The 10,515-nt window shown below is 35.5% G+C and overlaps 1 protein-coding gene across 3 annotated transcripts in view; it reads right to left on the minus strand.

Annotated features, from left to right (window-relative positions):
• The window catches only part of Dus1 (Dihydrouridine synthase 1), a 592,604-nt gene that overhangs the window by 408,303 nt on the left and 173,786 nt on the right, over positions 1-10,515 (minus strand). The window lies entirely within an intron of this gene.

Below are 10,515 nucleotides of genomic sequence, written 5' to 3' on the forward strand. Positions count from 1 at the left end.
ATATATATATATATATATATATATATATATATTATATATATATATATATATATATATATATATATATATATATATATATATATATATATATATATATATATATATATATATATATATATATATATTCAGCTGCCTATCTCTCCCGTGAAAGCGGAGTTTCATTATGAAGACAAACACCTTAGTAGCGATGAAAACTTTATTGCCGAGCTATCGGAAAATCTCTTTAATTACCAGAACCTGAGAAAATAAGATGAATAACAAGAAATATACAAAAATATCAAGCAAAAACATTTTCAGTATAACTATTACACATGCAAAGCAAACTAAAGCCTACGTAAAAATTAACAATATACACTAAAAAAAATACTTTAGTAATATACAGTAAAAAAAAATATCTTTTAAAAGAGCTGGGACGCAACAAATAAAAGTGGAAAAATATACTAGGAAATAAAAAAAAATCAAAATCTAATACAAGATGGCTTCCACTGGTTCTAGAAAATTGCCTCCATTATTGTCAGTTGCGAGTTGTTCCTCGAGGGAAAAATTCTCCCTCGGCATTAGGAGTTGTTCACTTCGAGAATGATCCCTGATGGCCGACTGAGGTGGGTCTTGCCAAAGTAATTACCCAACAGTCTTATTCCGTAATGCCTTTCACTATTTCCGATATACGATGCGTTACAGTGATCATAATAATATTTATATATCCGACGCATTTCAGTGATCACAATCATATTTTTATATCCAATGCATTTCAATGATTACAATCATATTTTTATATACGATGCATTTCAGTGATTACAATCATATTTTCATATCCGATGCATTTCAGTGATTACAATCATATTTTTATATACGATGCATTTCAGTGATCACAATATATAATAATTTTCTTGTAAATTTCACAAGTAGGTTTCGTGGAAAATGGTTTTTTCTCCTTTTATTTGTATAAATGATTTTTTTTTTAGTTTAAAGGTAATACTTCACGTGACCATATTTCAAGTGTCATGTATAAACTATTCATACAGTCATTCACAGTTTCTGATATGCGATGCATTACAGTGATCACAATCATATTTTTATATATTTTTCCTTAACAAATTTAACCTGTGGGTTTCGCTGAAAATTTTCTTTCCCTTTACCAATATCAAACATTTTTTTTTTTATTTAAAGGTAATGTTTCAGATGACCATATTTTCGGATGTCATATAAATATGAACGCTAATATTTCAATGTTCACAAAAAAACTGTCATATGTAATAAATCTACTTTAGAGCGGTGGGTTTCCTTAAAATTTACAGAAAGATAAGAAAAATAAGAAAGAAGAGAGCCAAACGACCGCGTCTTGTAAAAATATGAGTATTATTCTTATCGTTCCATGTTTGGGAACACATTTCTAAAATACGTTATCATCTCAGATTTTTTATTTTTTTAATTTAACTCGTATGTTTTGTTGAAATTTTTTTTCCTCCCTTCATCTGTATAGATTTTATTTTTTTTTTTTTTTTTTGGTTTAAAGGTAGTGTTTCAGATGACCATATTTTGCATGTCCTATAAATATGACACCCGAAATAGGGCCATCTAAAACAATTACCTTTATACTAAAACAAAAAAAAATCTATTTATACAGATAGATGGAGAAAAACATTTCAACAGAACCTGCGGGTTAAATTAAAAAAAAAAAAAATCCGAGATGATAACGTATTTTAGAAATGTTCCCCAACATGGAACGATAAAAATAATAATATATATATTTTTACAAGAGGCGGCCGTTTGGCTTTCTTTTGATGGCAGCCTAAGCTTCTTTCTTATCTTTCCTTTGTATGTTCTGTAAAAATTTTAAGGAAATCCACCGCTATAAAGTAGATTTTTTTTCGTGACCGTTGAAATATAAGCGTTGGAGCAGATGCCATACGCTCTGTATGTAAGAGAGCGCAGACAAGATTTCAATTTTTTTTTTTTTTTTACTGAAGAAACAACGCAATGAATTTAGCACAGAGGAGAGTAAAACTATACATAACTAAAGGTATGGAGAAGAGAGAAAGACAAAACTGAAAATCAGTAAGTAAGTAGGGGCATGTTCTATAAACAATAAAAGTAATTTCTAGAAACGAAAATTTCACTTACTTATTAAGGACAATGGTGGCGCTAGAATTCACAAACCAAACTAAAGCATACAGACAAGGCTTCAAAATAAAGCCTCTTAAAGTCTGACATAATTCTTATATAAATTCTTTACCACTGCAACCTATAAGAATAAGGTGAGAGGGAAGAAATGGCACCACGAAAACTTGTCCCCAAAAACGCCATGAACACGGAGAGAAAGAAGTGTCAGTATCTCCCCCAACTTTCCACAGCCGCTCTTATTCTATCAGGTCGTCAGTATCCCCAACCCTCCCCTCCCCTCCTCACACACGTGCACACATCCCCAACAAACCCCAGGGATGATGCCCGGAGAGTCTACGGAAAGTTAAGGCGACAATAACTGAAGTGTCAAGGGCTGTCGGCTGAGCTCTTCGGGAAATGAAATGCATAATCCTGCGCCATCTCAAGATATCCAAGATCTGGATCCAAAGCGTATCCAGAAGATGGATTCAGGATTGATCGCCTGAGCGTTCTTCGTGCAACCGGAATATTTACTGCGCTGAAACTAAAGACTGAATCGTCAAAAACGTTCGAACTCTCTCTCTCTCTCTCTCTCTCTCTCTCTCTCTCAGCTGCAAACGTTGTAAATATTGTAAAATTGTAAGTGAACAACAAATCTAACTGGAAAAAAAGATTTGAATTGAACTCCTCTCTCTCTCTCTCTCTCTCTCTCTCTCTCTCTCTCTCTCTCTCTCTCTCTCCTTAACTTCATTAACTTAAGAGGCTCATTTCGTGCAGTCCAGATTTCTAGCATTCAGGCTGAGGTCATTTAAGAAAAAAAAGTAAACGAATAAAAAAAAAAAACGAGAAAAAACAGCAAATCTCTCTCTCTCTCTCTCTCTCTCTCTCTCTCTCTCTCTCTCTCTCTCTCTCATAAATATTGTAAAAATCTATGTGAATAACCAAAGTAACTTGGAAATAAATATTTGAAATTGAATTTGAGTTTGATCTCTCTCTCTCTCTCTCTCTCTCTCTCTCTCTCTCTCTCTCTCTCATAAATATTGTAAAATCTATGTGAATAACCAAAGTAACTTGGAAATAAATATTTGAAATTGAATTTGAGTTTCTCTCTCTCCTAAATGTTGTAAAAGTGTATGTGAATAACAAATCTGACTGAAAATAAATATTTGAACTTGAACTCTCTCTCTCTCTCTCTCTCTCTCTCTCTCTCTCTCTGTTGTAAATGTAAAATTCTGAAATTGTAAAAGAATAACAAATCTAACTGGAAAAAAGATTTGAACTCTCTCTCTCTCTCTCTCTGCTGTAAATGTAAAAATTCTGAAATTGTAAATGAATAACGAATCTAATTGGAAAAAAGATTTGAACTCTCTCTCTCTCTCTCTCTCTCTCTCTCTCTCTCTCTCTCTCTCTCTCTGCTGTAAATGTAAAAATTCTGAAATTGTAAATTAATAACAAATCTAATTGAAATAAACAAACATCTGAACTCTACTCTCTCTCTCTCTCTCTCTCTCTCTCTCTCTCTCTCTCTCTCCGTAACTCATTAACTTAAGCGGCTCGTATCGCGCAGTCCAGATCTCTAGCATTCAGGCTGAGGTCATTAAATAAAAAAAAAACAAAGCTGAGGTAATTTAAAAAAAAAAAAAAAAAAAGGGTAAATGAATAAAAAGAAAACGAGGAAAAAAGAAAACAGCAAATCTCATTTCCTCTGGCCGGGACCACCCGGTTTAGAATAACCTCCCAAAAAGGCTAACCGGGTCATGGCCTTATCTAAGCGACGCTCATTCTAGACTGCAGACCATGTTTGCTATCGCGTTCTGTTCCTGCCAAGTACGAGTTTGTTCGTCTGGCTGTTATTCAAACGCCCACGCGTAGTTTTAACAACAGCAAAATTCAATACAATAATAATAATAATAATAATAATAATAATAATAATAATAATAATAATAATAATAATAATCATCATCATCATCAATAATAATAATAATAATAATAATAATAATAATAATAATAATAATAATAATAATAATGATGATGAATTGAAAGAAACCGCTTGCTTGAAAGAGGGTCTCCTAATAATAATAATAATAATAATAATAATAATAATAATAATAATAATAATAATAATAATAATAATGTTATTGAAAGAAATCTCTTGCTTGAAAGAGGGTCTCCTGCCAATAATAATAATAATAATAATAATAATAATAATAATAATAATAATAATAATAATAATAATAATAATAATAATACTGAAAGAAATCACTTACTTGAAAAAGGGTCTCCTGCCAATAATAATAATACTACTACAGTTGTTTCCACGGCATCTAATTTGTATAGGGTCTTCTCCATTCGCCTTACAATCATCTTTTCATCAGCATGTAGCTGGTATATATCAAGTTTCCTAAGGACATATTATAAAGATTTCTGTCTTTGGTTTATTTCCTCTAACAACTGGTGCCTACTATTCTTGCTCTAAAGAGAACTATTATGCTTATTTAAATTTTCCAATCTGATCTATTTCATTAAATGCTGTCTTTTTTTTCGTTGATTTAATAATTGGGTTCCTATTTCCATCAAGGACTTACTTCATATTGAAAATTCTAACTCTGTTCTTACGAAAATTCTCCGCTACGTGACATTTCTTTTATTATTTTTTATTACTTCGTTAAGGTTTTCAACGTGGGCTCTATTAATGTGATATTACTACTCATTACTCTATACTACATGTACGTTCATATTCCAAGGTCGTCACATATCGATCTCGGGTGAAACCAAACCTTGATAACCACAAAAAAAGTCGGTGACTTATCGCAAACACATCACAAACAGGTTGATTACAAGTCAACGACTTAATAGAAGTACTAACCAGTGCTTCGTACGATTGTCCAAAGATGTGTTCTCCACTTAAGGTCGCTGACCTATTTTCAAATGTTTGAGATCTGTATGTCATATGTTGCCGACGTGTGTACGACATGCTCTAAGGCAAGCATCCAAAATCTGTCTATCCAACCCACAAAGGGTAAAGGCAGGAGAAAGGGGGCTGGATTCCCTTTTGAAGTTCTTTCCTAAGCATTACACAATAACCGCCGATGTGGCACCAACAAATTCTCTCTAGGCCTACTGACAAAGAAGGTGAATCGCGGGAGAACGGTATCTTAATTTATTTGGCTCACCCGGAAACAACTTTTCTCTAGGCCTACCGGTGAAGGAGTAAGCGCAGAAAACAATTTTTTATTTGGCCCTCCCACGGGGGGGGGGGATGGCATGACCTCATGAAAGCCTGTTGTAGGACTACGGACAATAACCGTCCCAATGACACCATCAATCTTCCTTAAATGTAATAGTGAGGAAAGAGAGGCGGAGGAGAGACTCAACGACAGAAGGACGTCCATACCATACGGTAATTTGCTGCAATAAAACTAAGCTGCACAAAAATGTTTAAAAATTTACTACGTAATGCTACGAAAAGCTTTAAAAAGAAAACAAAACTTGCTTTCATTTTTTCAGTCGTAACACAGTGAATTCTTTCATTTTCTTAATATATAAACAGAATACGACAAATACACAGATACCAATTATATAAATTCAAATATCAATGAAATCAAGATATAACCAACTTTCAATGTGCACAGTCCAGTAGTTCAATAAGACAGCTTCATACTACTATGGGTAAAAAATAAACGTAATTTAAAAAAAAATTTGGTAGATGTAAAAATCAAAATCATCCTGGGCCCTATCCTCGATCTCAAAAACTTGATTCCAAAAAATTCCCTTTGCTCAGCAAACTAAACATACTGCAATAACATTTCCTATTCTGTGGAAAGCTCACGTCCATCGAAATACCCAAGAGACTGGTCCAGACTGGGGTTTTAAGAAACACTGTTCAGCCGCATCCTCCGTTTTGGCAATAACCCTAAAATATTTAAATACTTTTGGAAAAACGTGTATTTTTCCAACTCCTCTGGCCAAATCACTTTCATTTCCATATAAATACTACTCTATTTCTATGGAAAAAAACTTCCATTTCCTCTTACATTTTACTACCCTACGCGAGAAAAAGTAAAGTAGTTTAAACTTCTTCAATCAGTTTTTGAGAAATTGACCATTTTGACTAAATTTTAGCGGCCTACCTAGAATATTCTAGGGAGATACCCACTCTTTCGACTTTTACCTGTGATTTTAGTTTCCTGAAAAGAAAACTATTGTGCCGGCTTTGTCTGTCCGTCCGCACTTTTTCCTATCCGCCCTCAGATCTTAAAAACTACTGAGGCTAGAGGGCTGCAAATTGGTATGTTGATCACCCACCCTCCAATCATCAAACACACCAAATTGCAGCCCTCTAGCCTTAGTAGTTTTTATTTTGTTTACGGTTAAAGTTAGCCATGATCGTGCTTCTGACAACAAAAAAACACAGGCCACCAAGGCCGGCTGAGAGTTTCATGGGCCGCGGCTCATACAGCATTATACCAAGACCACCAAAAGATAGATCTATTTTCGGTGGCCCTGATTATAAGCTGTACAGAAAACTCGACTGCGCCAAAGAAACTTCGGCGCATTTTTTACTTGTTCAAATACCTAAACAGTATCGACCTTTAGCGACCCATTTCAAGAGCTCATCAGTTTCAGCTTCCAGGAGCTTACTGAGAAATCTCAGCACTGACCTCCCTTGTCATGAGCTCGAAGAGTTTGACCTCCAGCGTTTCTTACCGCGAGCTAAATATTTAAGGCCTCCAGCGGCCTTTTCTGGAACCTGGGCAGTGTTTTGGTTACCAAGAACTAACAAGTTTCAGCTTCCTAAGATATTATCACCGAGATAAAACGATGAGGTATCTGGTGGCCGCCTTACAGAACACCACTGCGTCACACCTGAATTTCAAGAAATCGACAGTATAGGGCTCTATCTGCCTTTTCAATAGATCTAAGGTGTGAGTAGCAATTTTAACATTCCTTTTTCATTACTACTACTCTTTGAAATCTTATATCTTCGTAATAATGAAATTTAGCATTTGTAATAGTGCCAAACTTTTTGCTTAGTGACACTTCTTGTCTTTACAATCTCTTCTTTTACAAAGTCGTCATTCCACTTTCTATATATACATATATATATATATATATATATATATATATATATATATATATATATATATATATATATATATATATATATATATATATATCAGTCTTGAAAGATATTTTTTCAATTAAAAGACCATCAAATCATTCTCTCAAACTTCCTGAAAAAGCACTTTATTCAATTCTTTTAATCCCACTTTACGACAATTTCCTAAAATTCTGAAATTTTTAAAATTTCTTCCTCAACTTTTTAAGGATTATTTTTTTCAGTTAGAAAGACCATGAAATCATTCTCTCAAATTTCCCGGAAAAAAACGTTTTATTCAAATCTTTTACTTTCACTTTACACTTGAACTATTCATCACAATTTCCTACATTTTGAAATTTTGTAAATTTCTTCTTCAACATCTTAAAGATTCTTTTTTTTTTTTTTTATTAAAAAGACTACCAAATCATTCTCTCAAATTTCCCGTAAAAACACTTTATTCAAATCTTTCACTTTCACTTTACACCTAAACTAATCATTACAATTGCTTACATTTTGAAAATTTAAAAAAATTCTTCTTCAATATCTTAAAGATATTTTTTTATTTAAAAGACCATCAAATCATTCTCTCAAATTTCCCAGAAAAAAAAACACTTTATACAAATCTTTTACTTTCACTTTACACCTAAACTATTCATCACAATTTCCTACATTTTGAAATTTTAAAAATTTCTTCTTCAGCATCTTAAAGATTTTTTTTCAAGTAAAAAGTACATCAAATCATTCTCTAACATTTCCCGAAAAAACACTTTATTCAAATCTTTTAATTTCACTTTACACCGAAACTAATCGTCACAATTTCCTACATTTTGAAATTTTTAAAATTTCTTCTTCAATATCTTAGATATTTTTTTTAAGTAAAAAGTACATCAAATCATTCCCTCAAATTTCCCGGAAAAAAACACTTTATTCAAATCTTTTACTTTCACTTTACACCTAAATTATTCATTACAATTTCCTACATTTTGAAATCTTAAAGATTTTTTTAAAAGTAAAAAGTACATCAAATCATTCTTTCAAATCCCTTAAAAAAAAATTCATTTAAGTCTTTTCTAGGTCAGAATTTCCATCCCCAAGCAGCAGCAACTGAAATTTGCGCACATTCGTAGGCCTCCCGTTCCGACCTGAAAGGGCAAAATGGTCTACAATTCGCTACCTTTCTCCCTTTAATTGAGTTTTCCATTTCCCCTCTTCAATTCTGACCTCCTCCTCCTCCTCCCTCCTCCTCCTCCTCCTCCTCCTCCTCCTCCTCCCCCTCTCTCTCCTTCGCCCTCCTTTATTCCTGGTTTTTGGAAAGTCGCAATTCTTCTTCATTATGCTCCACTTAGCCACCTATCGATTTTCTTTTGTCCCTCCTACGAAGGATACGCTGGCTTGTGACGGGATGAGGACTCCGCCGGGTTCCTCATCTTCAAGGCTGTAGCTTCTTCGATCCTACTTTCTTCCCTTTCTTAGTTCTGACGTTTTTCGTCTTCATAACCGGAGATTCTTATTTATTTATTTTTTTTATCTTTACTTTGCAACTCGACTTACTTGTGTAGCAACTATCCTTGGTTTTATTTCTTTTTAGTTTTTTCTAAGTTCCTCGTACTGATGGGTGCAACTTCTATCTTTTTTTATTATTACTTCATCATTCCTTATCTTTGCCTATCTACTCGTTTTTATGCCTCTATAACAACATTCTTATTCTTTATCTTCATACCTTACCCGTATTGGAGTCTGTAGCTTACATGCCTTACACCATACAATCTGTTTACCTTTAGAACGTTGCATGACTTGTAACCATTAAGATTTTAATCTTAGTTATTATCGCCTTTTTAGTTTTCGGGGAAGAAAACTATTGTGCCGGCTTTGTCTGTCCGCCAGCACTTTTTTCTGTCCGCACTTTTCCTGTCCGCCCTTAGATCTTAAAAACTGCTAAGGCTAGAGGACTGCAAATTGGTATGTTGATCATTAACCCTCCAATCATCAAACATACCAAATTGCAGCCTTCTAGCCTCAGTAGTTTATATGTTAATTAAGGTTAAAGTTAGCCATAATCGTGCGTCTGGCAACGATATAAGCCAGGCCACCACCGGGCCGTAGTTAAAGTTTCATGGGCCGCTGTTCATACAGCATTATACCGAGACCACCGAAGACACACCTATTTTCGGTGGCCTTCATTATACCCTGTACAGAAAACTCGATGGCGCCGAAGTAACTTCGGCGCAATTTTTACTTATTATCTTGAATATATTTGCATTCCATCTTACTTTCTTCTTCGTCTTCCAGTTCTGATGCCTCAAGCATTTCAGTTACTCCTATTCTTTTCTTCGCTGCGCTATCTCCAGCACTCTCTCTGGCCTCCAGGCCCTTTTGAGAAACACCGCTTTCCTCTCTCCTTCCTGAGTGAGGAGGAGGAGGAACGGGCTTGAGGGAACAGGGAAAGCTTTTCCGATGAAAACTGCCACTTTGAAGTCACGGCTTCTCGTTAGCCACACGGACCGCTTTAGGAGATAAACGATTCCTATGCATGAAGGACGGGGTGTGTCGATAACTGAAGGAGAGAGAGAGAGAGAGAGAGAGAGAGAGAGAGAGAGAGAGAGAGAGAGAGAGAGAGAGAGAGAGAGAGAGTATTATACTACAATTTTAATAATAAAAGATTTTTCTTAAATGGTTCGTAATTCCTTTATCTGGTTACTCGATGAAGGTATAGTCTCTCGCCAGCTTGTGATGAAGGTACAGTCTCTCGCCAGCTTGTGATGAAGGTACAGTCTCTCGCCAGCTTGTGATGAGGGTACAATCTCTCAGCAGCTTGTGAAGAAGGTACAGTCTCTCGGCAGCTTGTGATGAGGGTACAATCTCTCAGCAGCTTGTGAAGAAGGTACAGTCTCTCGCCAGCTTGTGATGAGGGTACAATCTCTCAGCAGCTTGTGAAGAAGGTACAGTCTCTCGGCAGCTTGTGAAGACGGTGCAGTCTCTCGCCAGCTTGTGATGAGGGTACAATCTCTCAGCAGCTTGTGAAGAAGGTACAGTCTCTCGGCAGCTTGTGAAGACGGTGCAGTCTCTCGCCAGCTTGTGATGAGGGTACAATCTCTCAGCAGCTTGTGAAGAAGGTACAGTCTCTCGGCAGCTTGTGAAGACGGTGCAGTCTCTCGCCAGCTTGTGAAGAGGGCTTGTGATGAAGGTACAGTCTCTCGCCAGCTGGTGATGACGGTACAGTCTCTCGCCAGCTGGTGATGACAGTGCAGTCTCTCGCCAGCTGGTGATGACGGTGCAGTCTCTCGCCAGCTGGTGATGACGGTGCAGTCTCT

Source organism: Macrobrachium rosenbergii, chromosome 39 (genome assembly GCF_040412425.1).
Source record: "Macrobrachium rosenbergii isolate ZJJX-2024 chromosome 39, ASM4041242v1, whole genome shotgun sequence".
Lineage (NCBI taxonomy): Eukaryota > Metazoa > Arthropoda > Malacostraca > Decapoda > Palaemonidae > Macrobrachium > Macrobrachium rosenbergii.